Here is a 27564-nt window from a genome sequence, read left to right as displayed (position 1 = left end):
ATTCATTTCCACCTCATTAACTCGCCCCGCCCCGCCCCCGCAGCTCTCGCTCTCGCTCCTCGTCTCTGACCCCTCCGCCTCCCTTTTCTTCCTTCTCTCTTCCCCTGTCGTCTTGCCAGCTCGGCCCCTATCGCTCCGCGTATCGTCTCTCCATCTCTTTCTCCCTGACCGTCTGGGTCTCCGCCTTTGGGTGTTTCTGCGCCTCCATCCGTTTGGGGCTCCGCTTCCTCGGCCCAAGCCCCGCCCCTTGCGCAATCTCGTCCAATCCCGGCAGCCCTGCCTGGCGCTCCACTCTCCCATTGGTCGGTCCCGAGCCCCCCCCCGCCCCCGCCGCCCGGCCCTCTTCGGGCCCCTCCATTCACACAAAGTTTGGCTCCAGCGCTGCAGAGGGAGGGGGCGGCCCGGTCCGGCCCAGCTCTGCCCCCACGCCGGCCCGACCCCGGCCCATCCCCAGCACAAGCCCTTATCTGATCCCGGCTCTGGGCTTAAGAGTCCTGGCCCTGCCCGTCGCACGGCTCTGCTCCTCACTCCTGCCCGCCCCGTCCGTCATCTGTCCCGCTGGCCCGTCCGAGGGGCCACTCCACCTCGAACCCAAGGTAAGACCTTGGCCCTAATGAAGCGCTGCCGCCCCGGCCGGGGTCCTGTCTACTTAATTCTCCAGAGACGTCAGGGCCCCCAGCTCCTTGATCCTTAACCTGGCTGGCCCCAGCGGTACCATCCTGTGCTCCTTCTCCCTCCTTGGCCAGTCCCAAGCAGACCCTCCAGGAAAGGGCTCTCCAGGAGGGGTACTCAACCCAGGCTGGTCACCTCACCCCTTTAGTCTAAGGAAGGGGCGTTCCCGATGCCTCCTCCCACTGAGCACACCTGCTGTTCCAATTACTACAGGGACTACCGTGCATAACTATGCATCCCCTACAGACAGCAAGGGCCCCTTCTCCCAACATGGACAGGTCGCTTCCCTGGTCAGCCCTCCCATCACACTGACACTCATATGAGGATGATACCTACAACCACTAGCTCACTCGTTGGGGAGACAAACGCAGATTAGATTAGGGAGATACAGCCATCAGGTCTGTCTCGGTGGCTCCCTGGCCATCTCTTACTTTTTTGACTTGGCTTCCAGTTCAAGAGACCTCCCTCTATTATTCCCTACCCCACCCCAGCTATTTCACAGGGAGAATCCTAGGGGGTAAAAAGAGCACGGCTGCTTCTTCTGGAGCTAGAGGGCAGACTGGGATCCATAAATTCTTCCTCTGAACAGAAAGACCCCTTCCCATTCTATCCCTTCCCCTAGTTCCCACCCCTGCCACCAGACCCCAGACAAGGGCACCTGAGTTAGAAAAGAGCTAAAGGCTGCGAGCTCCTGATTTGAGGGAGGGACGCTGAACCTCAGCGTCGGTAGAAGGAAACCCTGAAAGCAGTGCTGGGCCTCCTCCCACTGTACGTTGAATTGTCATCCCAGTAAATGAAGTCCCCCAGGCAGGTTGAGGCAGTGGGGCAGTGTGGCGGTGAAAAGGCCAGCACAAATTTGGCTGGGAAGCCAGAGCTTGCAGCCTCCCCGGGTCACTTGTCAATACACATTCTGACTCAAGACTTCTGCCAGTCTGCCCTCACCCAGGCGTTTGCATTTTTCCCCTCCTTGGGACTGCTCTAGGTAGACTGGGTGGGAGAGAGATGATGATGGAAGATCCAATGGCCTCCTGCCTCGGGGTGTTGAGGAAGGGCACAGAGTGGGTGTTAGGATACCAGCCGCAGGGGAGGCTGGCAGCCACCACCAGGTTCACTTTAGTTTCAGCCTAAGCGTCGCTTGCTGATCTCCAAGGTTTTTGAACATGTACCCGGCGTGATGGTGGGCACCGTCCTGTGCCAAGGGCAGGGCTTGGTCATTCCTGAGGGTGTAGACTGTGTGTGGGGGACCAAGTCTAGAAGAAGCCAGGTGTCTTGGCTCAGGACCGCTTCTTCAGGGAGGAGGACAGAGGGTACAGGGGGAAGAAAGCATCATGCCAGGGAGAGAGTCCAGGCTGCACTTTGAAGGCAGTAGGCATGGCCCAGGCAGTGCCAACTCCACCCTCACCCCATCCTTTGGTGGTGGTGGTGAGGGAGGGAGGAAAAGAGGGGGAGTTGGTGGGTGATCTGGGCCAGTCCAGCCTCCCAAAGCCTTTGCCAACCTGGGTCCTGAAAGGAGCTGCTGTTTTCTAAGCCATTCCCCACCCCCCCACCCAGGGCCCAGAGCAGCCAAGTTGTCTCAGCGGATATCAAATGGCAATGACTCCACTGACTGTCGGGGTGGGGATGGGAGTGGCAGGGGGTACCGGCTTATGGTCCCATTCCTTGTGCAGCACCAATGCAGAATCCCACTGCTGCCCCCTACCCTGACGGGAAAAGGTTTTGTCTAACCACATTGGCCCCACTAGTGGGCGTAGGTAGTAGTGGGTGTGTGTGTCTGTTGCTAGGGATTAGCAGCCTGCCCGCTGACATCCCCCACCTCCTCTGTATGGCCCCCACCTGTGCCACTCTGCGTAAGCTCACTTTCAGCTCCAGCTGTGTTGACTTGGGTTAGAAGGAGCAACAGGCAGAAGACCCAGGGTCTTTCCTTCTCTTGTCCTTCCTGGGAACCAGGGAGGCTGGCGTACCCGGAACGGGGTAGACCCAGACAAAGTTCTCTGGGGTCATCCTGGCGTTGGTGGGGTAAAGTGTCAGGACTCTTGTGGGGGAGCTCATGCAACGAGACCCATTTCTCAGTGGAGATCCTTGGCCCTTCGAGCAAAATGCTTGGCTTCTACATATGAGATGTAAAGATAGACTGAGGTCCCTAGGGAGCGGGAGAGACACTGGATGATGGAGCTTCTAAACTGTTCCACCAAGGGTTATTGAAGGCAGAAGGAAAAAAAACCAAAAAACCTCGATTCCCTACCCACCTCCATTCCCAGCCTAGATTCTTCTCTTGCCTGACTGGTCAGTGTTACTGTCCACGGCGAGGCGAAGCTGTCCAGGACTCCAGTGAGGCCCTGGAAGGGGGCAGGAAAGGGAGAACACAAGGCACACCACTGAACTAGAATTGCGGAAAGGCTGGAGACAAAAGGGAGGTTTGGAACCCAAAGGTTTTAGCACCTGGTGAAGTGTGGTTGGCCGGGGCAGCACCCAGGTCCTGTCACCTCAGTCTCTCCCACAGGCTGGGTTCAGTGCTTTGCTTCCTTTGTCTGCATTTAGTCGCCATGTTGTGTCCATGTAGCAGGTAAATCCTGCTACTTGGTAGCCACACAAGTCTCCTCATCCTCACGGTGGGGCCAACAATAATGGTGAGAATTAAAAGAGTCAATATTTGTAAAACAGCTTAGGAGCTTTAGCAAGTAAGAAATGAGGTTCTTGGTTGACAGGGTCCTCCCACCTCTCTTGGAGAGAGTACATCCTGGCTAGCTCCTCTCCATCCTCCCCGCACCAGGATGAAGAGAAAGGGATTGTGGGAGAAATCCTTCCGTGGGTGTCTGTCAGCCTGGAGCCTGGATTTGAGGTGGTGGGGAAGAGGAGGAGCTGGCTCTGGAATGTGGGAGCAAAGTCAGTGCGGAACCATGTGGCCAGTAGAGAGAAGTTGGGGAAGTAGGGGCTCCGGAGGACCGCGTTAGCACTTCAGGCATCCAGAAAGGTCTGACATGGGAAGGGGCCTATCTGGTCCTTCTGCAGCTCTTCCAGTGGCAGAAAGGGTTCCAGGGAAAGGGTTGAGGCCGTAGCTGGAAGGACACAGATTAGGTCTTAGGAAGCAAATCCCATAGAAGGAAAGACATTTGAAATGAAGATTGGAAAAGAAAGACAAACAAACTTCTTGGAAGAGGAGAGGGTGTAACAACCAAAATCAAACCCCCAAATAGCCTTCTAACCAAAAAGCCCATCATTAAGGCTTCTGAGAGGTGCTATGAGGGTCAGAGGTGTAGGGATTGTTGTAACAACTGTCACAGGGCCTCACGTGGATGACTGGTGCACTGCACCTTGCTGTCCCAGGCCCCCTTTCTGCTCTGAGAGACAGCAGGCTCGAAGCGCACAGTGGTGAGTTGGACCTCCTGGGTTTAACTCCTGGTTTTACCACTTGGTAGCTACACAGGGCTCCTCATCTTCACAATGGGGCTAACAATAGTTGTGAGGATTAAAACAGTCAATATTTGTAGAGTGTAGAAGGTTTAGCAAGTAAGAAGCACCATTGTTAGCTGGTGGGGTCCTCCCACCTCTCTGGCCCCTTCATCTTTCTTGGCAACTGGGCTTTGTCCCTGCCCTTCCAAGGTGGCTTTTCTGAGATTCTGAGATTCTGTCCCAGGTTACAATCCTTCACCTGTCTGGAGTTTGGGAAAGTGGACTCATTAGCAAAGAGTTTAAGATGAGGTTTCCATTTTACTCCAGCTGCCTGGTTGTCCCCAGAGGCTGGCTTCACACCCACAGCCTCTTCTCACCAGTTTTTGCCAAGCGGATGGACTTCTTCACCTCAGATTCTGCCGGTGTGAACGGGGCTGCCCGGCCCACCTACAGTCTCTCTCCCTATCCTCAGCTTCTGTCCTGAAGACATCAGCTTCTGCCCATCCTCACATTGCCCTCTGTACTTTCTGGAAAGCCCTCTTTTCTCCTCTTCTTTCTGCTTGTGCCTTTTCCTGCCCTGGTTCGCCCTCCGCTTCTCTTGGGTTTACATGCCTTCCCTTTCAGGCGTCTGATCAGCTCCGTTGTCTGTGGAGCCTCTTTGATGGCCTCCCTGACTCCAGCCTCTCTCTCCTTGACTTCTTCCCTTCGTCTGGTGTGGTGTTATCCCTAGAACTGCTGTCAGAAAACACCTTTATGCTTTATTCTTTCTCTTCTCCTTTCCAGCGTCCTCTCTCTTGGGACTATGTCTTGGGACTATGTCTTTAGACTCTGTCCAGGGGCCAGGGCCAAGGGCAGTCTCTGAGCCATGCTCTTCCTTTCACTCTAGACACTGCCCCCATGGCCACTCCAAGTCCCTTCCTTCCTGAAAACCGCCATCCGCCTACTTCCTTCTCTGCCATCTTGCCTTTCCCTTTCATCTGTAACTTTTCCAGGATGCCCACGGGTGGTAAAGTTGGAGGAGACCCCTCATTATTGTGGGGGTCCTCTAGGGTGGGGCCTATGCCCCATCAGGTGGTGGACTCCCTCAAATAAAGGCATCTCTTCTTTCCCTGAAGCCCTTGACACCCAGCAAAGAGCTTGGCTCCTTGGATGCAGAGTGGCGGCTGCCCACCTGGACTCTAGGCAGGAGCCCTGGGAATCCTGCAGTAGGGTGTAGAGAAGACCCCAATATCTAGCTCTTTAGGAAGCTTCAAGAGGAACTCTTCTCCTACCTAGTGCCTCATCCTCAAGGCTTCTCTCTAAGATGACCAGCAGCAGACAGGCCCCAAGAGCCACTCTGCCCTCCCCAGGGATGTCTGGCTCCAGCCTGATGCTGGGCTTGTCGGCTGTTGTCCTGAGTAAAAATAGGGAGTAAAGGTCAGAGTCCAGTCTGAGTAATCCATTGTCCTGGGCATATGTCTGAGCAGGGGCTAGTGAGGTGGGAGACACAGTGACCGTTGTCAGTGGGGCTTAGGCCTGGTCTCTTTGTGTTATGTTCTCCTGGGCTGGCCCAGTCAGCTCTACCTTGTTCCCTGCCTCACCTACTAGATCCAGGCACACTCCTGTCCCCATGCAGGCGCCCTGGCCAATCGCATGATAAGAAGTCACAGGCAGCTGCTGAGAGGAAGGGGCGAGTGTCTGAGGTGAGCTGGAGCAGAGAGTGCTTATAAGACTTTTGATCTCAGGACCCCTCTACACTTACAAATTACCAAAAACTCTCAAGAGCTTTCTTTGTGTTGTTTATAGCTATTGATATTTACTATGCTAGAAGTGAATGCTGTAGTGACTTAAAATCATTAATTTTTTAAAAAATAGCAACAATAAACACATGGCCTGTAACATGACTTAAAAAAAAAATAGCTACATTTTCTAGTAAGAGTGACATTGTCTTACATTTTACAAATCTTTTTAATGTCTCCAAAGGGGTTCCTGGGCTACACTTTGAGAGTTGCTGATTAGAGGATCTCACATTTTCAAAGATCCCCAGGCCATTCTGATTCTTCCAGCTGATTTTCCTGGCTGATAGGGAGACAGAATGGACTAGTGGTTAATGATGTAGATTTTGGAGAAAACCAACCTACCTGAGCTTGAATTTTACTTCTACCTGTCACGTGAGCTTGGACAAATCCATCTCTGTGCTTCAGTTTTCTCAGCAATAAAATGGGGCTTTAAAAAGCACCTACTTAGCTGGGTGTGTTGGTGCACACCTGTAATCCCAGCACTGTGGAGGCTGAGGCAGGAGGATCACAAGTTTGAACTCAACCTGGGTGATTTAGTGACTTAGCAAGACCCTGTCTCAAAATAAAAAATAAAAGGGAGATGAAATTCAGTGTGAAGGCTCTGGGTTCACCCCGAGTACCACAAAACAAACAAATAAACAAAAATCATGAATTTTTTAGTTGCTGAGAATGAAGTGACTTACCACTATCAATCTGCTTAGCACAGTACCCACTAATGTGAGCTCTTAGTAAACTCAGAGCCTTCTTCTTGAATGAGCTGTCCATCAGACTGCAAGGCAGGAAGACACAGAGTGACCTTGCTGTGTCACAGAGGGGGCCCCCCAGCTCAGAGAGGGCAAATGACTTTTGCAAGGTCCCAGGCTTGTTGGACCTTGAGCCAGGAGTTTGACTCCTAGCTTTGCACTCTCTCAACAAGACGTGTGTGTGTGTGTGTGTGTGTGTGTGTGTGTGTGTGTGTTCGTGAGAGTAGGAGGAAGCAGATCTTACCTGTCCCAGTAATCCCAGGTGAGCCCCCAGGGCCCATAGAGAACAGCAGGATATCTTGAGGGTAGCTAGCAGGGGAGACTGCCTGACAGCAGCAGCTGATGAGGAAAGGCAAAGCTGGGGAGACATTCCCCAGGCCCAGAGACTTTTTGCCTTGCCTGTGAAGTGCCCCAGCCCTCTCTCCCTGGGGCACTGGGACGTCCAGGGCAGAGAGAATCTGTCATTGGCCAGGATGGCAGTCAGGTGGTGCCCGTTCTCTGGATGCTGCCTGCAGCCTCCTGATAGACCACTGCCGTCTTCTTCCATCTCCCACCACTCCAGCCCATGGAGCCTTCTGGCGTCTTTTTCCCCACACCTGTCTCTGCCTGTGGTTGTGGGGCTGAGGTGGGACACGATGCCTTGGGAAAGGCAGCTGGTGTGTGGGCCGTGCCTGGGCTGGAGAAGAGGCCTCTGCAGATGGGGAGGCGGGTCGGGGAGAGATAGGTACTCACTGAGAGGAAGCTGGCTCTGGCTTGTTGGCCCTTGGGCTGAATTCCCCCGGGCTGGGCGGCTCCTCCTCTGTCAGTTCAACCTGAGCTCCTGGAAGAGCTCACAGGACTGGCCCTTGCACTAACTGCTATGCTTGCTTGCTCTGGAGTGGCTTTCTCAATGGAGGTCTTATTAGAAGTCGATACCCTAAGGAAGCAAAAGCCAGCCCAAAGACCCCCAAGCCTTGAGCACATGCTCTGTCTGAAGTTTAGAGGTTTAGATCTTACCATCACCTTGAAAGCTTGACCACTCTGAAATGCAGCCTCCACTTGGGTGGGGCTCTGGGCTTTGAGTTGAGACCCTTCTATTTAGTGCTCCTACCACATTCCCACCCTGAATAGACAGCAAGACTGAGGTATGCAGTGGAGGACTCCACAGGGCTGCTCCCCCAGCCCTTTGTGCCTGCGTCTTCCTCCATTTAGAAAGTCCTTGCTGGTGAGTGGCAGGTTTGGGAGCCTTAATCAAGGGTCCCATCCTTGGCTCCTGGGCAGTGCCCCCAGGAGAGACCCTAGGGGGTGAGATCCCCTCAGTCTCAGCCCTGCCCCACCCCCTGTCTCTCCTGATGCCAGCAGCCCCCCAGCTCCCGCCCCTGGGCTGTGGGACAGCAGAGGGCCGAGGGGTTGGCTCTGCATACTAATGTCTTTGCCCATTGTCAAAGCCGCTTTGTGCCAGGGAGCTCCATTGAGGCGGCTCCGGGGCGGGCACAATGGGGGCTCTGTCCCCGAGTTCCCCCAAACAGTCACCTGCTTTCAGAGCCTCCCCCACCGCCCCCTACCCGCCCCAGTGTCCGGAGGGCCCGGAGAGCATGGGGGAGTGGGCCCAGGGCCAGGCGACCCTCCCACACTCCCTGGGCAGGCTGGAGAGATGGGCATTTGACAGGGCCGACTGTGGAGGACACAGGAGGGGACAGGCCCAGCTCCCAGGGCAGGGGGAGTCTGTGGATGGAGCTGGAATGCAGGTTCTGTGAGGCCCGAGTTGGGCAGGGGCCCTCAGCCTGCCCACGCCTCCTTCCAATGCCCAGCCTGGGCCCCGGCTGCCCAGCCCCGTCCTCCTCCGCCTGCCACAGGGACGCACTTGAGCTCATATATGCAGGGACACACGGGGCCGCATTCATCTATGCAGCCCCACACACAGCTCCCTGCCCCCCATTCCCAAGCAGATGTGCCCAGACACAGCACAAGAGTGGGGCCCAGAGCTGCACGTCCACACCGTGGTCCACCTGCATACCTCCTCTCACCCACAACGCCTTCCCTCTCGCCCATTTCCATCAGCCACAGCCATGTCAGCACCATCCCCCTCCATGACCCCACTGCCCTCTGCTGCTCTGACACAGGTTATAACAAGTTTGCACTTGTCGTGACCTCAAGAATGTGGCCCTGGGGCGGGAAATGTCCTGCTGCCCAGACCATACCGATTACACGTTAACCATGGACACAACCTCTGCTGAACTCAGAGAATGGCTCCCTCATGATGGAGAGACTTAGAGGTCCAGGACCCCTCAGTGCCAGAGCTGAGTCAAGCACCCTGGGCTGAGGTACAGTGAAGGACTGACCTCCATCCTGACATAGCACAGGCCCAGGGAGACCGTCCTTTGCGTTTGCTTAGTGCACTTGGGTGGGCATAGCCCGGCTCCTCCTGGCCCTGTGAGGCAGAGGACACAGTTCTCCCTTTCCCAGCCAGGCTCTGAGAAGTGACATGCTATGTCCTTGTACTTGGTGGCAAGGCTGGGGCTAGAATGGAGGTCTCTGCCTCTAGTTTTATTCTATTCTATTTTATTTTGCCGTCTCTTGGCAATACTTAGAGGATCCCTTACCCCAAAAGAATTTTAACAGGGCTAAAATGTATCATTTAGTCACCTTCCTTGGGAAGGAGTAGGTGTCTGGTGGCAAGTGATAGCAGAGAGAACATCAGGAATGGGGGCCTTAAACAGGATTCTAGATCTAGAAAGAATCTCAAAAGGTCACTTGGACCCTTCCACTGTGTCCAGGCAGCGTGAGCCTACCTCCTTCCGTTTCCACCAATCCCAGTCCTGCGACTGACCTGGGTCACTGGAGGGAGTGACCCGACCACCTTCTGAGCTAGGCTTGAGAGTTGGAGATAGATCTCTATTGATTACACGTCCTTTGTGATGCCCAGCTTTGACAGTCCCAGCTCATATTCTATGTCTGGGCATGGATCTGTGTGTGGGGTCTGTACTTATCCGACGGATCTGCTGTGGGAATCGTCTAGCAGCTTGGAGCAGATGCCCTCAAAGGGGAAGAAAGAAAGGCCCACCGGGATCCCAGGGACTCCATGGCTGACTGCACAGCGGTGTGTTGGGGCCTGGGAGGGTGGGTGGGGTCACAGCTGCAGAAACTCCACTAGACAGAGAGCTAAGTTAACAGTGGTTTGCTCTGCTGCAAGTGTTATTGAGTGTCATCTTCATGAGCTCACCGGCCCTACGTTGGACGTGTACCCTACTCCTTGTCTAGGTGCCCCCACTCCTCTAGCTACTGGATTCTGCATAAGCCACCTCATCCATCTGTGTACCTCCCCAGCCCTTACACTCTTGTGTGTTCTTCTGCCTCCAAATGTCCCTTTAAATGTCCCCTGTTGGAGAAAAGAGGCCTGCCCAAAGTATGGCCTAACCCCTCCTGCTATACTGGGGCAGTTAGTTGGTTTGAAGAGAATGCATCTCAGTCTAGTCCTGTTTCTAGTGTGTGTCTGCATGCCATCTCTACTCCATTCTCCTTAAGCAAGGAGCGTGGATAAGGAGCACATCGAAAGCTGGAAGGGCTAGAACTGCTTCCTCCCAGGGTGACAATGGACCCTCTTAGACTTTTGTAGTGTGAGAGTTTGCTCTCCATACATGGAACAGTAACTCTGAGAAGGAGAGGGAGTTGAGGGGACCTTGTCAGAGAACATGGCTCAGTTCTCAGAGTAGGAATTATAGGCACAGAGTATCTAAGGGTTTCTCTTTCCTTCATGGGTGCACATGAGAACAAATTGCTTAGGCAGAGTGGATAAAATTTGACGCAACAGGAAGAATACCCTGCGTTTAATGTATCACTAAGTGTAGGGGAGGGACAGAAAGGGGTGGAGAATCACTCTCCCTGGTGAGGAGAGGTCCCTCATTAGCCACCTATTGAACAAAGGCTGGGTGGCTCAGGAGATAATTCCAATGGCTCACAGAGCCCTGTAGGACCAAAGTGTTTCCAACTGTCTCCAAGGAATTCCTGTGATCCTTTTTGCAGCCTCCAGAGAGAGCATCATTGGATGTAAACCCAGCCCCACGCCCAGGGACTTCACTGTTTACTGTTTATTCTGTTCTCTTCTTATGGGGCTGAAGGAGGCCCCTTTGGACTGCTGGACAGAAGGGTCAGATCAAACACATCCTGGACAGGGGAAGAGCCACATGGGTAATTTTCCAGTGATGGCTCTTCACCAACTGGCAGCTTGGGCCCTGACAGTCAGAATTGGCAGGAAGAGAGAAGTTGGGGTGAAGAAGGCCAGGGCCATGGCTCTGATTCTGATATAAAATGAGATGCCCCACTAGCTTGCTCTGTGATCTTGGGAGAGTTGCTCCTTTTTCCTAGGATTTCACTTCCTCTTCTGAGAAATGAAGAGATTGAATGGGATGACCACGGAGAGGTTCCCAGCACCAACATCCTATGACACAACACAGCAAGACGACAAGCAGTCTGAGCAGGCTGGGGTTCAGCTTGCAGGACCACCCCTTCCAGGCAGTCCTCCTGGAGCGCTAAGCTCTCTAAGTCTAGTTTCCATACCATGAGCATGAGGGCAAGGCTATCACCAACTTCCAGGTCCAGAGACATCTAAACTGAGGCCTGAAGGAGCAGAAATTACCCAAGCAAAGTGGGATGGGAAGAGTATTCCAGAGACAATCCTATTATTTGCAAAGAACTGTTGACAGGAGAGAGCATGGGGAGAGGTTTCAGTGGCTGGTAAGTAGGGAACACGTGAGGGGTGGAGAAGGGTACAGAATATTGATGCTGGGGAGGTCAGCAGAGGCCTGGTTATTGTGTACTTGGTCCACCTGTCCTGCAGGCTTAGAGATAAGTCCCTTTGTTCCTCCTCTGCCCTCTTTTTCTTTTTTCTGGTACCAGGAATCGAACTCACAACCTTGCGCTTGCCTGGCAGGCGCTGTGCCGTTGAGCTAAATCCCCAGCCCCTCAGCCCTCCTTTTCTGACTTTTCCCACCCTTTCTTCAGAGACTTATCCTTCTTCTCCTTGCTCACATGGGCGCTGGAGGCACTGGGACCTCAGGAGGACCTGTTGGTCCAGGGTGAAACTTCAGGTCCAGGGCCAACTGGCCCTGCAGGAGTTTGGGGCAAAGGCCTGACATTTTCTTCTGCCTTTCCCCGCCATGGAAGAGGAGTCTACCCTCCACGTAAGACTCTGGATTTCTGGAGTGGTGGCACTCCTGCCAAGCACAGTGTAGGTACTATGGGCCTCAGTTTCCCTATCTGGCCGCCCTCACTATGAGAGCAGTGAGTGTGTTGATGAGATGGGGCTGAGGGCAGCTTGGAATACGGACTGAGGGAACCTACAGAAAAGGGGGCTCCTCTGTCTAGAGTGAAGGCTGCAGGAGGACTGAGTCAGTGCCCCCAAGCGCCCAGAAGTTCAGTGGGAAGCAGAGGACGAAGAATTCTGAAAAGAGGCGGAGGGAGGAAAAAGTAATGTAGACTATAAGTCCATGGGCCCTTTTAAGTCCAGAAATACTGGGCATGGAAGAGAAAAAGATGAACAAAGTAAAGGTTAAGAATCAGCTCAGAAAAGGTTCTCCTCTTTGGGAAGACGGGTGGTCCTTTCTGGAAGAAGGAGGTCAATCACTGGCACCTGTGAGAGCTGCTGTTGGGAGATGCTCCCACATCAGAGAGTGACCCTGTGCTTCACCTCGTTCCTCTGCTGTCTTTGGGTCCCCCCAGCCACCAAGGCGCAAGCCCCGCCTTGTCACTAGCCAATGTGACCTCAAGATGACAGATGAGAAAGTGGGTAGAGAAGAGGTCTTCAGCTGGGCTCTTGCCCATTTCCCTTTCTTCTCTAAAGGAATCTAAAGATTTTCCAGGATCTCTACCAGGGTCCTGGGAGCCCCAAAGAGTAAGTCCTGTCAGCTTGGACATTCTCTAGTTTCTCAGATTCTGGCACCAGATCTGGTGACAGGTCTCCTGAGGCCTCGCCCTCCTGGGCCCTGACTAGTCGCCAGCTCCCTGGAGTCCTTGAGTTTGAGGACACAGAATGGGCAGATCCTAGGGCCTGGAGGGTGAGACTGAGGAATTTAGCAGTGTTCAGCTCTCCTCACTGCAAATGTTCCCCATCTCTAGGCAGTTGAGAGGGTCTGGGAGGAAGCCTCAAATGATAGGAAAGTGGGATAAAGGGTAGTGAGCTAAAAGCTCCCTGGAATTCTGAGCTATAGTAAATCCTACCTCACAAATCACTATTTCTCTAGAGAAAGCAGAAATAAGGCAGTGGATTACCTAAGCATCATCAAGCCACCGGTGTGTAGAGAAGCAATATGAATAAAAAGTCCCCAGAAGCTGGAGACAGAGGTTCTGGTTTGCCATGAAATAAACATCAGCAAGTTACCTTACCTCGCTGAGCTTTAGTTTCTCTAATTCAGCAGAATATTCCTTCACCTGCAGAGGAAGATAATAACATCCTCATTTGTATAAGGACCTAACAGATTTCACATACTCTGCTGATCTCATGTTCTCCTGAACACACAATGCAAAGGTTTACTGCCTTCTTAGGTGAGGAAACTGAACACTAGAGAGATTAAGAGATTGGCTGCAGTTCCCATAGCTAATCAATGACACAGACCAGGATGGCAAGTAGTGGCAAAAGAATAGATAAGGACCTTTGGCTGTGACCAAGGCACACCAGGATAACGAATAGGATTCATTTGTCAGGCTAACTCCATTTGATTGGAAATAGCTCTCTGGGTCACCATGTTAAGCGAGATTCTGGAGCACAGTCAGAAAAAACATCCTGTGGCAGAGTAAGGATATACTCTGGGGGTAGAGCTCATGATTCACATAGACTATATAGCTGACCTCCCTAGTCCAGAATCACCTGAAGATTTCCAGTCTTAGTCCTTCTCTATTTATCAATTAGGTTAACTTCAGAGGTACTATTCTTAAAAGATGATTGAGATACAATCTATGCCTTGAAAAAGCTCACAATTTCTTGAGACGTATACAGAAGGGGTCCTGGAGGGACTGGGGGACAAGAGAGACATTCCAGGCAGAGCGGCCTGCAGGAGCAAGGGCGTGGGGACAGGCAAGGGGAGCATGGGTCATGTTCTCTGCAGCTGGAATATGGGGACATAGAGTGAGAGGAGGAACTGAAAGCTAAGTGAGGTCAGATAGCGAAGGATTCCGAATACTATGTCAGGCAGTTCAGGTTTCATCACCAATGCTGTGCTGTCGGAGCCCATGAAAGGATTCCAAAGCAGAGCAGAGTGATGGGATCAGAATGTCGTGCAGAAAGCCACCGTGGCAGCCTAGGGGTCGGGCAGGAGGAAGGCGAGCCCCGGGGGCAGGAGGGCTGGGAGATCATTGCAACATTTTAAGTGAAAGAAAATACGAGGCTGAACTAGGGCAGCCTCAAAGGATATGGAGAGATGCCCACAAGGCAGAGTTGATAAGACTTACTGACCCGCTGGGATGAGGAGCAGGTTTCTAGCTTAAGCCCTGAATGGGTCATAACTTTGTGAACAAGAAAGGGCATAGGCATACAAAAAAGACTCTAAGGAGAGAGAGCATAGGTCCGAACATGTTAAAGTTGGAATGTTCCAGAGAGAGGGTGCTCGTAAGTCCTTGCACAGATATCACGGAGTTGAAGTGGAATCCATGGAGTGGTTGGAACCCTACAGGAAGGGAAGTAGAGCGGTTAGGGAGGCGAGCCAAGGATGGATGCCTGGGAAACACCAGCACTGACTGGGAAGAGGAGAGATCACAGCAAAAGAGACAGAGCCACAGTAAACAGGCTGAGAGAAACCTGGAGAACATGAAGCCAGCGAGTAACAAGACTTCCCACATGCTTAGTTAGGACTCCACAACTCCAAGAGCTCTTGCAGACAAGATCTCGTTGAACTCTCCCACCTCCTCCACTTTCCTAGGCCCGTGCTGCAGATCAAGGAAATGGAAACTCAGAAGTTTAAGTGATTTGCCCCAAATCACTAAGCCTAGAAGTGGCAGAGCCATGTAATGGCTAATTAAGGTCTGTAAAATCTATAGATTCCCACCACATGGCAACAGAAGCTAGAGAGGGTGGGCTGAGAATGCTCAAGCTGGTCATCAGCCTTCAATGCTGCGGACGGGCTGCTGGGTTTGAAGACTGAAAAAAATGCCCTTGGATTTAATGACTAGGAGGTCAGCAGTGACCTTGGAGAGAGTTTCCTGTTGCTTTTAACTGCCACTCAGTGTGGCTATATGGATCAAGTGGAACTGTTTTGAATTTAACAAGTGCACTGCAGACTGCAAAGCCATATATTTTGCAGATGGTTGCTTTTATTATTTTAATTGTTTTACTAGCTCAAACCTTTTCATATTATCAATATGAGACCTGTATGTTTATTTATTTTTGTGGCGCTGCCAGTTGAACCAAGGGCTTTGCACATGTGATGCAAATGTTCTACTACTGATCTAAACCCCCAGTCCCAAGACACATTTGTTTGTTTGTTTCTTTGAGACACGGTCTCACTACATAGTTGTCTCACTACAGTTCAGGCCAGCACTGAACTCACAAAATAGCCCAGGCTGGCCTTGAATTTGTAGTGATCCTCCTGCCTCAGCCCGCCTCGTGCTGGGATTACAGGTGTACACCACCGTGCCCAGCTCCCATTTATTTTTAATTGGCAATTTCATGTAGTTGGATCTAATAGTAAAAAGAGTGGGCTCAGGTGTTGGTAGGGACAGTGAGAGATGAAAGGCTAAAAGTGTAGGCTGCTGAAGCAAGGGCAGCCTACGGGACTGGAAAACCCTGCCCCCTGGTGGCAGGGAGGTAACTTCAGCCCTGGGTGGAGACGAGCAGGTAGCTGGTGACATAGGGGAATTTGTGGGATGTTCTCTCACACCTCTCCTACTACCTTCAGTAGTTCCTTCCTGCCCCCTCCGCTGGAAACTCAGCACACTTGGGTGGAGGTGAATTCTGTGGAGGTGAATTCTCCGCAGTCAGTGTCTGAGAGAAGTTGGACATGGAATCCCTTGTTGGAGAATCCTAGGAGCCTGGCCCTGGCCGTGACAGATTGGAGATGCAAGACAGAGCTGACTGGTGAAGGAGAGATCCTGTACAAGGATGCTCCTCATCGCCCATTTCTCCCTAACCCAGCCCAGACCCTCAGATTTTCCATAGCATCCTTTGGAACCTTCCATCTCTCATGTCTTACTGATAACAACAGGATCACAGTAACAGGAGGAATCATTCCTGTACAATATATGCCCCTGCTTCCAGAAGAATCTCAGCTCAAGTAGATGTTCTCCTGAGGTGAGGTCCCAGAAGGGCCAGGCTGGGAGGCTCTAGAGATGGCTGGGGCTGGGCTAGAGGAGGCAGTGGTGCAGCCTCTGTCCTCGGTTGAACTCTGTGCAGTGCCAAGCTCTTCACAAAGAACCAGCTCCCTGCAGAGCCCAGGATGTGCAGCCCCACAGTCCCAGACGATGGTTAGGAGCAGACATGGTGGCCAGTAATGGCTCAGGGGGTAAATGTGCTAGGGGTGGAGGGGAGGTTTGGAGAGTAGGTGCATAAAGAGGCAGCGTGCCAGGAAGTCATCCCCACTATCTAGCCAGGGACAGAGTGGGTCCCTGAGATGCTGCCCTCTGGGAAGTTCTCTGCGGGAAGACAGTTTCTTTCCTGCAGGGGACAGAAGGCACCGGCTGGGGACTGGGATGGAGCAAGGGGCAGTGGTCCCAGTCAGCTCACTGACAGGCAGTGATGTTGTCTACACGGAGGCGAACATCTGATGTGGCTTCATCACTTTGTCCCTCCCTCTCTTAACTGGAAAACACACAGGGGGGTCAGAGGGGCCAGGCAGAAGTCACAGGCTCCCAGGAAATGCTCTGAAGGCTTTTATCCTTTCTTTTGATCAAACTCTGTGAACTTTCCAAACGTTGACACAAGGGAAGAAAAGCCTATTCTTCCCTGGTCCAGGGCTGCGGTGTCAGGCTGGGGCTAGAGGACGGGAGGGCCAGGGGGCAGGAGACTCAGAGGGTGGGAGACAGAGGCAGCAGTGACTCAGCTGCAAAGTCAGGCCCCTGGACACACACACACTGCCCTTTCTTCCCCACCTCAAGATTTGTGTGCATCTGGCCCCATTTCTACTTGTTTGTTTTCCTTGGGGCAAGACAGGAGGGAGACTAATGAATAAGGACATTAAGTTTGAAAAGAACCCTAAACTCTACTCCATTCTTCTTGCAACCTTGAGGACTTACATAACCCTGCAGAGCTTTTCTTACCGTCCTTCCTCTTGTACCCCTCTTCTTTCTCTTCTCTTCCCCTCTCACTCATTAAGAGCACTTGGAAGCCCAGAAATGCGTCTTTTCAGTCCCCAGCCCCGCCGATCTCCTTCTGGAAGCCTCTAAGATCACTATTCAAGTGGGACTCAGCATCCATAAAAGAGATAATGTAGTTGGTGAGAGGATGCTGAGTAGCTGTTTCCTTTCTCTACCAAGGCCGATGGGAGGAGGTTTGCCTGGATAGGGAATTTGAAAGCGGGAAACGGCCTTAGTTATTTTCTAACACAGCACCTCCAAGGTGACCCCCATGGCGCTCTGAGTGGCAGAGGAGCGTGAACTTCAGCCCAGAGCTACAGGAACCATACACAGCACATCCTTAAAATGTTTTTGTCTTTAAAAATGCAAATGTTTCATTGTACTCCACTGTGTGCTGCTTGTGTCCAAACATTATTTTCCCTCGACATCTTTAAAATGAGTATCTGAGGAAAATACGCTAGAGTGGCTCCTGTGGCTCCGAGTTCCTCCTGCACATGGATGTGTGCTCTAGTTACAGTGAGGAACTGACACAGTCTCTATGCACAGGGAAAGAAATGAAGGCCTAGAGGGTTACGGACTTGCCCAAGTTCATAGAGGGTGCCCAGCAGAACTGTGATTGGCATCCAAGTCTCTCACTTCCCAGCCCAGGGCACTTTCCAGCAGGCAATACTGCTCTTTGTTTCTGGGCAGGGTCCTACCCATCCTTCTAGCTGGGCACAGTGGTGCAAACCTGTAATCCCAGTACTTGGGAAGCAGAGACAGCAGGATTGCTGGGAGTTCCAGATAAGCCTGGGCGAATAGTTCAAGGCCAGCCTGAGCTACATAGCAAGACCCCGTCTCAAAAAACAAAAACAAAAACAAACCAAACAACATAACCCATCCTTATGCCTGATTCTCTCCCTGCATCTCCAGAACGCTATCAATGGAGTCATCCTTAGCTCAGCTGTCTCAGGCGAAAGAGATTCTAGAATCAGTCCTACCTCAGGTGCTGAAATCAATGGCTCAGAATCCCACTGTCTGTGAGCAGGGCTTTCCCGACACAGAGCTGGAGTATGATGGGCAGACCCCGTGGCAGAATGTGAGCTGGTATTGTAATTCCCATTTCTGTCCTCAGTCATTTATCTATACCCAATAATGACTGGCTTAGAAATACTTTCCAATCCAAAATATGAGCTGTGATAAAAAGGTGAAGAATGTTTAAATGGTTTAAAAAATATAGTGAAGGACACATTATCTTTAATGTTCCTCGAAATCGTCCTGCTCACTTTCAACAGACTTATTCTATTATTCTCACCACTTTCTGAAGCAGTTCTGTGAATCTTCTATCGTGAGTGCCTTTGGCTGTTCTGTTGTGGCTGCCTCAATGTCCTGAACTTATAAAAATTTAACTTTCATGGTCGTTTTGACTCTGGGAGAGATCTAAAAGTTGCATAGTGCCAGATCTAGGGAATGAAATGGACAAGGAAGGACCCATGGTAATGTTTCTACAAACCTCCTTTTCCACTGGATGGCACTCGGCAGCAGCATTCGGCATATTTTTGATCACATCTCATAAAGACACTCACAAAAGGGGGATTCAGAACTGCTTCAGAAAACTACAACATTCAGGTGTGGTGATGCTTGGGAAGCTGAGACAGGAGACTTGCCATGAGTTCAAGGCCAGCCTGGGATACATAGTGAGTTCAAAGCCAGCCTGAACTACACAGCGAGACCCTGTCTCAAACAAAACAAGAGAAAATTACAAGAATAATGGGCTAAGTCTTTGAAGCAAAGGGGAATATTTTGAGGGAGGTTAATGGCAATGTGTCTTTTACTGTATTACATGTTTAATATTTAAACGTTCACCATATATTTTGATCACACCTTATGACTGAATTAGTTAGTAGATATATTTCTCCTGTCTTCCTGGAAACTATCTCCTTTTTGATCCCATTTCCAAATCCCTAAGTCAAGAAAGAAATTCCCTTCCAGGTGGAAATAAGGAGAACACTAAAGAGGTTTTAGGGCTTAGAATGCCTCTATTAAGACGGACACCTAATCTTGGAGTCTGAGAGAACAGAAGGATAAAGTGTGATAGAGAATTTGAAGGTGAGACCTGGCTTGGATGGACAACATGCTGTTCCTCCATATCCCCGTCTAAAAATCAGATCTCCAGGCTGAGCCCTTGGAGTTGGAGAAGCATGATCCAGAGAGATGCGTATGAGAAAGGAGAAACGGAAAACAGAAAGGGAAAATGTTTTAGTAACTGCCAGGGCTAAAAGTAGGAGAGGGCGCAGGGCAGCAGAAATGAAAGCAGGGACGGAAAAACACGTAAGAGGAGAGCCCGAGAGAAGGGAACGCTAAAGGATAAAGACAGGCTGTATGAAAGAAGCAGCAACCACAATGGGAGGCTATTGCTTCCCGTGGCTGCATGCACCCTGGCCATCATTGCTAGTGACTTTTCACACCCACCTGGCTCCTGGGTGGCATTTTCTGAGGAGTCGAGTCTGGGGTTTCATCAGTGAAGGCAAACTCCATAGGATTAATCTCAAGCTACAGAGAAAAGGACTTTGGCATCCAGTCAGAACCAGGTACGAATCCCAGCTCTGCCACAAGACGTCACTTGACCCTCTGACTCTGTTTCCTAAGCAGCAATTATAAGGATAATAAGACTCACTTTACAGAGCTGAAACGTGAGGTGATGCCGGTCTGAAGTTGGCGTTCAGTAAGTGGTAGCGTTTCCCCACCATCACCTTTCCATTTCCCCGAAACTAACATTCTGAAGAGGAACTACTCATGGCCAAAAAAGGAAAGTCACTCCATGGCCCTGTGCAACAGCGGGCTCAAGTGCCACGTGGGAGGGGCTGAGCTCTGCTTCTGACCCCCGCAAGGGCCGCGCCCCAACACGCACACCGAGGCTGTGGCTGATGCCCTCCATCCTGGCTGCCCAACCTTAAATGCACGAAGAGGACTGCCAGCGAGAGGACTGTAGAATCAGAGCACATCGCTCTTTCTCCAGTTCTTCCCTTTAAGGCCTTTCCGTCACTTCAATGTGAACAAATGCCTTCTAATTCCCCGGCTGGCCCTGGATTTCCTCGGTGTTATATCTTTTGCTCACATTCCCCTTTCATTAGCAGGGCCTTCTCTTTGAAAGCCCCCTCTCCAAACCCTGATCTCTCAGGGTCCAAATCTTGCCTATCCTTCAGGATGAGGTCCCATGACACTTTTACGGAGTCTTCCCTGAGTGAGGCAGTCAGGTATAGAAGAAAAGCGCAAGTCCTGGTTGTTTGCTTACTAAATATGTTTCATGCTCTGAATGGGAATAATAACATTCTCATAGGGTTGTTAGGGGAGTTGAACATTGAAAGAATGTTCAGCTTAGCCCAGCTTAGTCCAGTGCCGAGCACGTAATAGTCAGTGCGTATTAGTTACCTCTCTAACTCTGATCCTTTGAACTAGGTGTCACCTTTCCCATCACACACTGCCCTCACACTTCACTGAGACTTTCCCTGTGGCACTTACGACTTCCTGCTTGGTTCATGGTTGCTTTCGTTATCAGATTGTAAAGTCTTCAAGAAGAGAATTTTTATCTGATCCATCTTCATAATTTCAGGGTCTTATGTAGAATCTGGTACTCAGTAGATTCTAAAAAAAAAAAGTTAATTGTATGAATGCATGAAAAAACAACAATGCACATGGCGGGTGACACCATTACATATGGAAATGTTTGGTTTGTTTGTATATCTATTACTGTTATTAATTTAGTCATTGGGGTTTCCGTGTGTACAAGGAACAGAGAAAACATCATGAGAGAATACACAAGCAAGAAGTGAGGGAGATGCAAAAAAAAATGCAAAAGCCCCAAAGGCCCCAGGCCAGAAGGAAGTTCTATCCATGCTATCAAGAACAAGCTCTCCCACATCCCTCAGCTCTACCATGAGGACAGAGTCCCTTCCGCTTCTTAGAGTGACCCATACAACTGGAGCAGGTTGGGAGCGCCTTTCTACCCATTAACTTGTTCATAAAATACTTCGTGACTTAGTACATGTCGGGCATCGTGCTAATTGTTAGGGTAACCAAGATCCATTCTGCCTAGACTCTTCTTTCAGTAAGGCTTTTCAGTAAGAAGATAAACAATTGCCATAAAGGGCACTGATGTATGTAGATACACCCGTATGTGAACTTGGGAAAAGGGGGGATCACAGAAGGCTTCATGGAAGAGAGATCATCTGAACTGAGCTCAGGAGGCCAAGAAAATAGAAGAGCATGAATGATCATGTGAAGGCAGGAATGCCTGTGAGGATGGCAGGGAATGGAGAGCCACTGGTTGCCTAAAGTGTGCCAGCGGAGAGGAGCAGCAGGAAATAAGGCTGGGAAAGAAGGCTAGGAGTTGATCACAGGGCTGGGTGTGGTGGTGCACACCCATAATCTAAGCATTTGGGTGGCTGAGGCAGGAGAATCACTTCAAGTTCTGGACCAGTCTAACTTACATGGTGAGACCCTGTCTCAAACCCCTCTTAAAAAAAAAAAAAAAAGAAGTAGATCAGAGAATACCCTGGGGGCCATCTCAGTCTGCCCTCTCTCTGACCTCTGTGACAGACAGTGAGGAGATTAAGTGGTTTGGTATTTTGTTGTTGTTTGAGCTGGGGAAGGACCTGAGACAGCTACAGTGTAAAGGAAAGTGAATGAGTTTTGGAGTCAGAGGACCTGAACAGGAGTCCAGTTCTATAATTTACTAAGTCATGTCATCTTGCTGAGCTTCAGTTTTCTCATTCATAAAATAAGGATTATGATCTTAATGCCTCCCAGGAATAATGCCATGAAAATCAAATGTAAATGTGCTTTATAAAGTACTGGATAAATCTTCACTGATTTACAATCAGAGGTGCAATTGAGGAAGAGTTACCCAGGAGCGATGTAGAATGGGTTTGAGGAAAGAAAGAATGGAGATGGGATGAGTGGGAAGCCATGCAGCCGTTCAGCCAGGGGCATTAAGGAAGACAAAGAAATGAAGGTGAGGAGGCACAAGGAAAAGAATCCATAGCACACGGCATTAGGTGGACGCTGAGTGAGGAGAGAGAGTTTGAGATGATCTTCGGTGTGTGGCTGGGGATTTTGCAAGGGGAACAATGTAATACAGGACAAATAGTTTACAGAGTTATTTTATAATAGTCACCCAAAGAATCACATACAGAGTACAGGAAATCTGTCCACACATTAAAGACCAAAGAATCCAGCTGAGGGCCTGGATCCCAGGGCAATGTCCTGCATAAGTCCAGCTGAACACCTAGAACCCCTAACAATGCCCCCCATGAGTCCAGCTGGAGGCCTAGAGCCCATGACAATGTCTCATGAAGGCCTGTTTCACAGATCTGCACCAGGAAGGCCCAAAGGTCAGTGGTGGGAGCTAGGAAGTCTGTGCCAGCAGGATGAAGGATCTGTGCTAGCAGGCTGAGGAATCTGAACTGGAGCCAGGAAGTGATGCTCAAAGTGAGAACCAGAGCTCCCCTAAAAAGTACCACAGCCAGCCTCAGCAAAAGTGAGGTCCTGAGCTCCTCTGACGATAAGAAAAGCTGAGTTCCCATGAGGAAAGCTAACATCACAAGCTTCTCCAGGAGACTGAGCAGTGCATCATCTTCCCCTCTGGAGCCAGGAAGCAACGATCAAAGTGAGGACCAGAGCTCCCCCAAAGTGAACCGAAGCCATTCTCAGCGACAACGAGGTCCTGAGCTCCTCTTCTGACAAGAACAGCCAAGTTCATCAGGAAAGTCAGCATGACAAGGTCCTCCAGCAGAATAGCCCAGAAAAACCAGCAGCTCCCTAATAGTTTCCCAAACAGCTTCTAACAGCCTCTCTAATAGCCTCTCTCCTTCTTCTCCAGCTCTGCCTCTTATGCTGCTGGCAACAGTCCTCAGGTGGGCTCCCACACCCAGCACCATGCTGACTCAGTTCAGCTGGGTCTTACAAGTTGACCACCCATTGTCAACCCACCACACCAGGCTTTGACCTGGGGTACCTGGGAGAATGATGGCATCTTCAGTGGTGATTTAGGGAACCAAAGAGGCGAGCAAGTGGGAGAAGACAGAGGATTCACTCACATTTGGAAGTGAATGCCTTTGGTCTCTGTATGCCCACACTCCTTTCAGTCAAGCTGCCCTTGTAGCTGAGAAAATTGATAAAGCTCCTCCCTTTGGGTGCTTTCCTCCAAGGTGATGGGTTTTGGGAGGTGATACACAGCTTTTCCCTGCCCCTCCACCAGCTGGAGGGGGTTGAAACAACCTTTCTGGCCACCTCCTTTAGCATAGTCAACTCTAGGGCTCCAAGGCAATTTAAAGGATCCTTCTCTCACCATCCTCCTGCAAAAGAACAGTTGACCCAGACGAGGGCTCCTACTGAGGCCTTTGGGCTTTCTTACTCCCACCTTTCAAAAAAGGCTTTGTAAGCCTCTGTGATATTAGTGAAGCCTGTGTAAAGGTGGGTCCCATCTTGCTGTGCCATGGCTCCCTGAAGGTCTCCATGGACTCAGTATCTCCTGGGAGGCAAACCAAGGCTGTGGGGACACCCCCCCTCTGCATCTGCCTGTCCAGCTCAGGCTTTCAGTTATCCCTTCAGCCGGTCTTTCTTAGCAGCTGTAGTTGGTTCTGGGGAAACAGATACAAGGCACAGTCCTGGCCTTAAATTAAGAGCTCACAGATGGCAAACAGCGATACACAAACATTTCAAAGCACCACGGTGTGACAGCATGGTACTTTGTGCAAGAGCGTGCTCAGTAAACCCATGCCTAAGTGGGGTGGGAGAGAGCACAGGGAAGATGAACAATTTCTCTGAGGGTGGAGAATCCTTCCAAGGGCATCTCCAAAGCATGAATTTGGTTTTGATGGGTAAGCTGGAGATCGTCAGGTAGACACTGGGCTGGGCAGTACAAAAGCTGGTCCAAAGGTGAAAAGGATCAGACAGTGAGGCTCTTTCCAGAACTAGGATCTGTGGAAAACCGTCAAGAGGAAGGCCCAGAGGTAGGCAGAGACCAGTTACTAAGGGCCTTGAATCCTGTGCTAAGAAGCTTGCAGCTTATCCTGAAAGCAATAGGAGGCCTTAGCCAATTTTAGTCATGAGCGTCACGAATCATTTCCTTACTTGAGAGCAGTTCTGCACTCTGATAAATTTATCCATTTAGAAGATAAGTGACTGTCAGGGAAAATAAATGAGCTCGAAGGTAAAGAAAGGCTGCTCTGGGAGGAGCTGGCAGCATTAAACAGGAGGTGGGCGTGGCGTTTGCTGAAGGACCATGCCGGACATCACTGTAGCTGTGGCTGGCTTTTGTTCTGGGGGAAAGAATCATTAGTACCGTTCTTAGAGGAGGAAGATGGTGGATGTCCCTGTTTTTGTCTGTTCATTGCTCAGAGGCTGGTCTTCTCTTCAGAATGCTGGGCCTGGCATTTGGCTGAGAGGGGAAATAGCGCCCTCTGGAGGAGGGAAGATGTATATTTTGGGTGGGCCACAACAAATCACTTCCAGAACTTTGGCCTGCTTCCTTCCCCAGGGGCCTGGCCAACTTGGGGGTGGAGTGTACTGATTGTTTATCCACTCTGACTCTGGCCACCGTGGAGAACAAAGCGCCTGGCTGTGGGAGGTGGCACAACAGCTGGGAGCAGCAGATCACAGCTGGAGGTGGCAGATACAAAGGCTGGCAACAGCAGGCAACAGCTGGAGGCGGCAAACATAACAGCCAGAGGCAGCAGAGGCTAGCCAGTAGCCAAAATCTCCAGTGCCCACGTGTCCACAGCCTTTACACTGGGCTCAGAAGCCCCAGGTTCTGTCTTCTCTAGCTCAGCTGTGATCCTCTGTATGAGGTAGCACAGAGTACCTCCTGAGAGCAGGGGACCCATGCCAATAAACCCGGGGTTCACAGAAGCAGTTGCTGCAATTAAAAAGTTCTAGACCAGGAGCCTGAAGGCCTCTACCACTAACCTAGTTAGGGTCAAATCTCTCTGAGCCTTAGTTTGTACTGATACCTTTCTACCTACCTCATGGTGTGAGGATCAAATTACTTTTTTGTTGCTGTTGTTGTTTTATGGGAATCAAACTCAGGACCTTGCACTTGCCAGGCAGGCGCCCTGCCATTGAGCTACACCCCTGGCCCCCATGGCTTTTATTTTTCAAATTACATATTTTATAAACCTAAAATGATAAGTAATCATAGACTTATTTTGAGAATGGTAAACAAAGCTTTCCATGGGCCCTCAGAGCTTCCATTCTCCCCAGTATGCAGAATTTCCCCTCAACACAAAACCAGGACTTTGACAAAGAATCACATCAGTACGTAAGTGCAGGGGCAGAGGTGGTAGGAGGAGACAGGCATCCCCATCCTCCAGGAGTGCAGCTGGAAGGTTACAGACGATCTTTCAATCCCCATTCAAAGTTTAATCTCCTCTATCATCTCTGCAAAATGCTCATCCAATCTACCCTAGAATACCTTCAGGGTCCGGGCACTCTCCATGTTTAGAGGAGCTCTTAAATTTGGCTTGCCCTCATTGTTACAGAGCCCTTTGTAATAGCAGTCTGGAATCTTTCTTCCTGTAGTTTGAACTTACTGGCTCTGAATGTTCCTGTTGCAGCTCAAAGAACTAGTCCAAACTTTTACTCGCATGACAGCCCTTCTCAAGCCAACTATCTGCAGACATCTGCTACATCCCTCAGTTTGTCTCTTCTTTTGCCTAAATCCCCCATTTCCTTTAACTTTTTCTCATGCGATCTGGTCCTGAATCCTCTCACATCCCGATTGCTCCCAGAGACTGGATACTGCAGTGCAGGATAAACTGAGGAGAGTGGAATCAATTTAGCTTGTACTGCTTTTTTGTTAATGAGAATACATGAATAACTTACTTTGGTTTATTTTCTACTAAAATGTTTCTACTAAATTGTTTTCCTGGTGCGGCTTGCTAAATTACAGCTTCCCAATCCCGAACTTGCTTTTAGGATATTTTGAACCCAAACTCATAAATCAACATTTATCCTTCTTGTTAGATTGGGCCCATTCATCGGCTCCTTTCCAGTCCTAGCTCTACTTAGCCCCTGCATTTTCAACTGCCCTCCCAGCTTTCTGTCACCCACATAGCTGATGTCTATAGTACTATCTAATTTTGAAGAAAAAATTTTTTCAAGAACAGTGAATAAGGTAAGAACAAAGATAAAGCTCTCTGGTGCATCAAGGGAAAACTAATTCCAGATCTTCACGGTCCACTCATCAGTACCACTGGTTTATTTTTAAATTTTGATGTCACCTCACTAGTTGCCATTCTGTTCATTTTTCTCTGTCTTGCCCCCAAGGATATAATGAGAGATCTTATAAAAAATCTTGCTGAAGCTTAGATACACTTTATCTATTGCATTTCTCTAATTTGTCAACTTAATAAGCTTATCACACAAGGAAATCACTTGGACGTGACTTGTTCTTGGTGAACCCATGCTGAATCTTACTGATAACTTCCTCTCTTATTCCATTCAAGAATTTTGTCTAGGATCAGTGTCTTGCCTGTCTGTCTATACTTTATGAAATGTACATGTTTTTTCTTTTTGAAAATTAAAATTATGTTCATTTACCTTCAACTCTGCAGTAATTCTTCTCTTCTTTAATATTTCTCAAAATTCCTTACAGAGACTTTATATCTTCTTTTCAAGATTATGAAGATTACATGAAAGGGTATGCTTATGTGTGGACTGTAAAATAGTACAGGCATTATGGTGGTTATTTGTTTATTACCACTACTGAGTAAATAGGGGCTTTAATGCCCTTAAATAGGAAGTCTTCACACTTCAGAGTTGGAAAGCTTGTTTTTGCTCCAAAGTAACCAGGGCACTGAGCAACAAGCCGCACTCCAGTCTAGGTGAACAATAGTATCCCATAGATAAAAATTCCAAACGGCCCATAGGCTGGTAAAATGGGCATTCTGGTCACCTCTGAAGATTCTTGGGCTTCTCAGCCATTGGTGATTTTCAGTTCACAACCTACCTGGATAGGAATATGGATGAACCTAGTAATTTAGAATTTTCCAGGGGCAAGCCAGGGCAAAACAGAGGAGGGAGAAGGTGTGAATAATAATAAAGCAGTGCTTCAGATTCTTTTGAAATGGAGAACGTGACAGGGCTCTCTATCTCCACAAAGGGCCAAACTCTCCACGTCACCGTGCCCCTTCTGAGAGGATCTGGTCATCAAATTCAGAGTCCAAGGGCTCAAGTGATTAAAATTTTCTCTGGTGGAAAAGTACAAGTCACTCCCTGGGCAGGGGTGTGCCAGGCACCTTGTGTTAAGGGAATGGTCTCCTGTTTCAGTGCCTTGTCCCACTTTCTACTACGATCAGGGCACATAGCGGGCTGAATTTGAGCCTGTGCAGACAGGGCCACTAACTAGCAGGCACTCCTACTGTTCCTACTTCAGTCTGTCAGGACAATTCTGCTACCTATAACCTGGCAATTCTGCCAATTCTTGGGAAAATGTCCCAGTGCTTCTAGGGAGCTTATGTACGCTGTTTCTCTCCCACCACTGCATATTTCTATTCGTTCAACTCCTGTCTATGTTCTTCCTAATATCAACCTAGACCCTAACTCAGAAACTAACTTCCTCAGGTGATGCAAACAGATGAAGAAGATGATATTAATGATAAAAGAATTGGGTGGGTACTTGTAGAGCATCTTGAATGGTAGAGGAATGAGCAATTTCTGCTATTTCCTCAGCCAGACGGGTAGCT

At 50.0% G+C, this 27564-nt stretch overlaps 1 protein-coding gene across 1 annotated transcript in view; it reads left to right on the top strand.

Moving 5' to 3' along the window:
• Nucleotides 1-374: 374 nt before the first annotated feature.
• Kcnj10 (potassium channel, inwardly rectifying subfamily J, member 10) overlaps nucleotides 375-27564 on the top strand; it is a 31841-nt gene continuing 4651 nt past the window's right edge. Inside the window, exon 1 of the mRNA XM_005400189.2 lies at nucleotides 375-596. The gene's annotated coding sequence lies outside the window, so the exon portion shown is untranslated. The remainder of the gene's footprint in view (nucleotides 597-27564) is intronic.

This window comes from Chinchilla lanigera, unplaced genomic scaffold (genome assembly GCF_000276665.1).
Source record: "Chinchilla lanigera isolate Chin_1 unplaced genomic scaffold, ChiLan1.0 scaffold00067, whole genome shotgun sequence".
NCBI classification, from domain to species: domain Eukaryota; kingdom Metazoa; phylum Chordata; class Mammalia; order Rodentia; family Chinchillidae; genus Chinchilla; species Chinchilla lanigera.
Note: the sequence above shows the minus strand (reverse complement) of the source record. Positions and strands in the feature narration are given on the sequence as shown.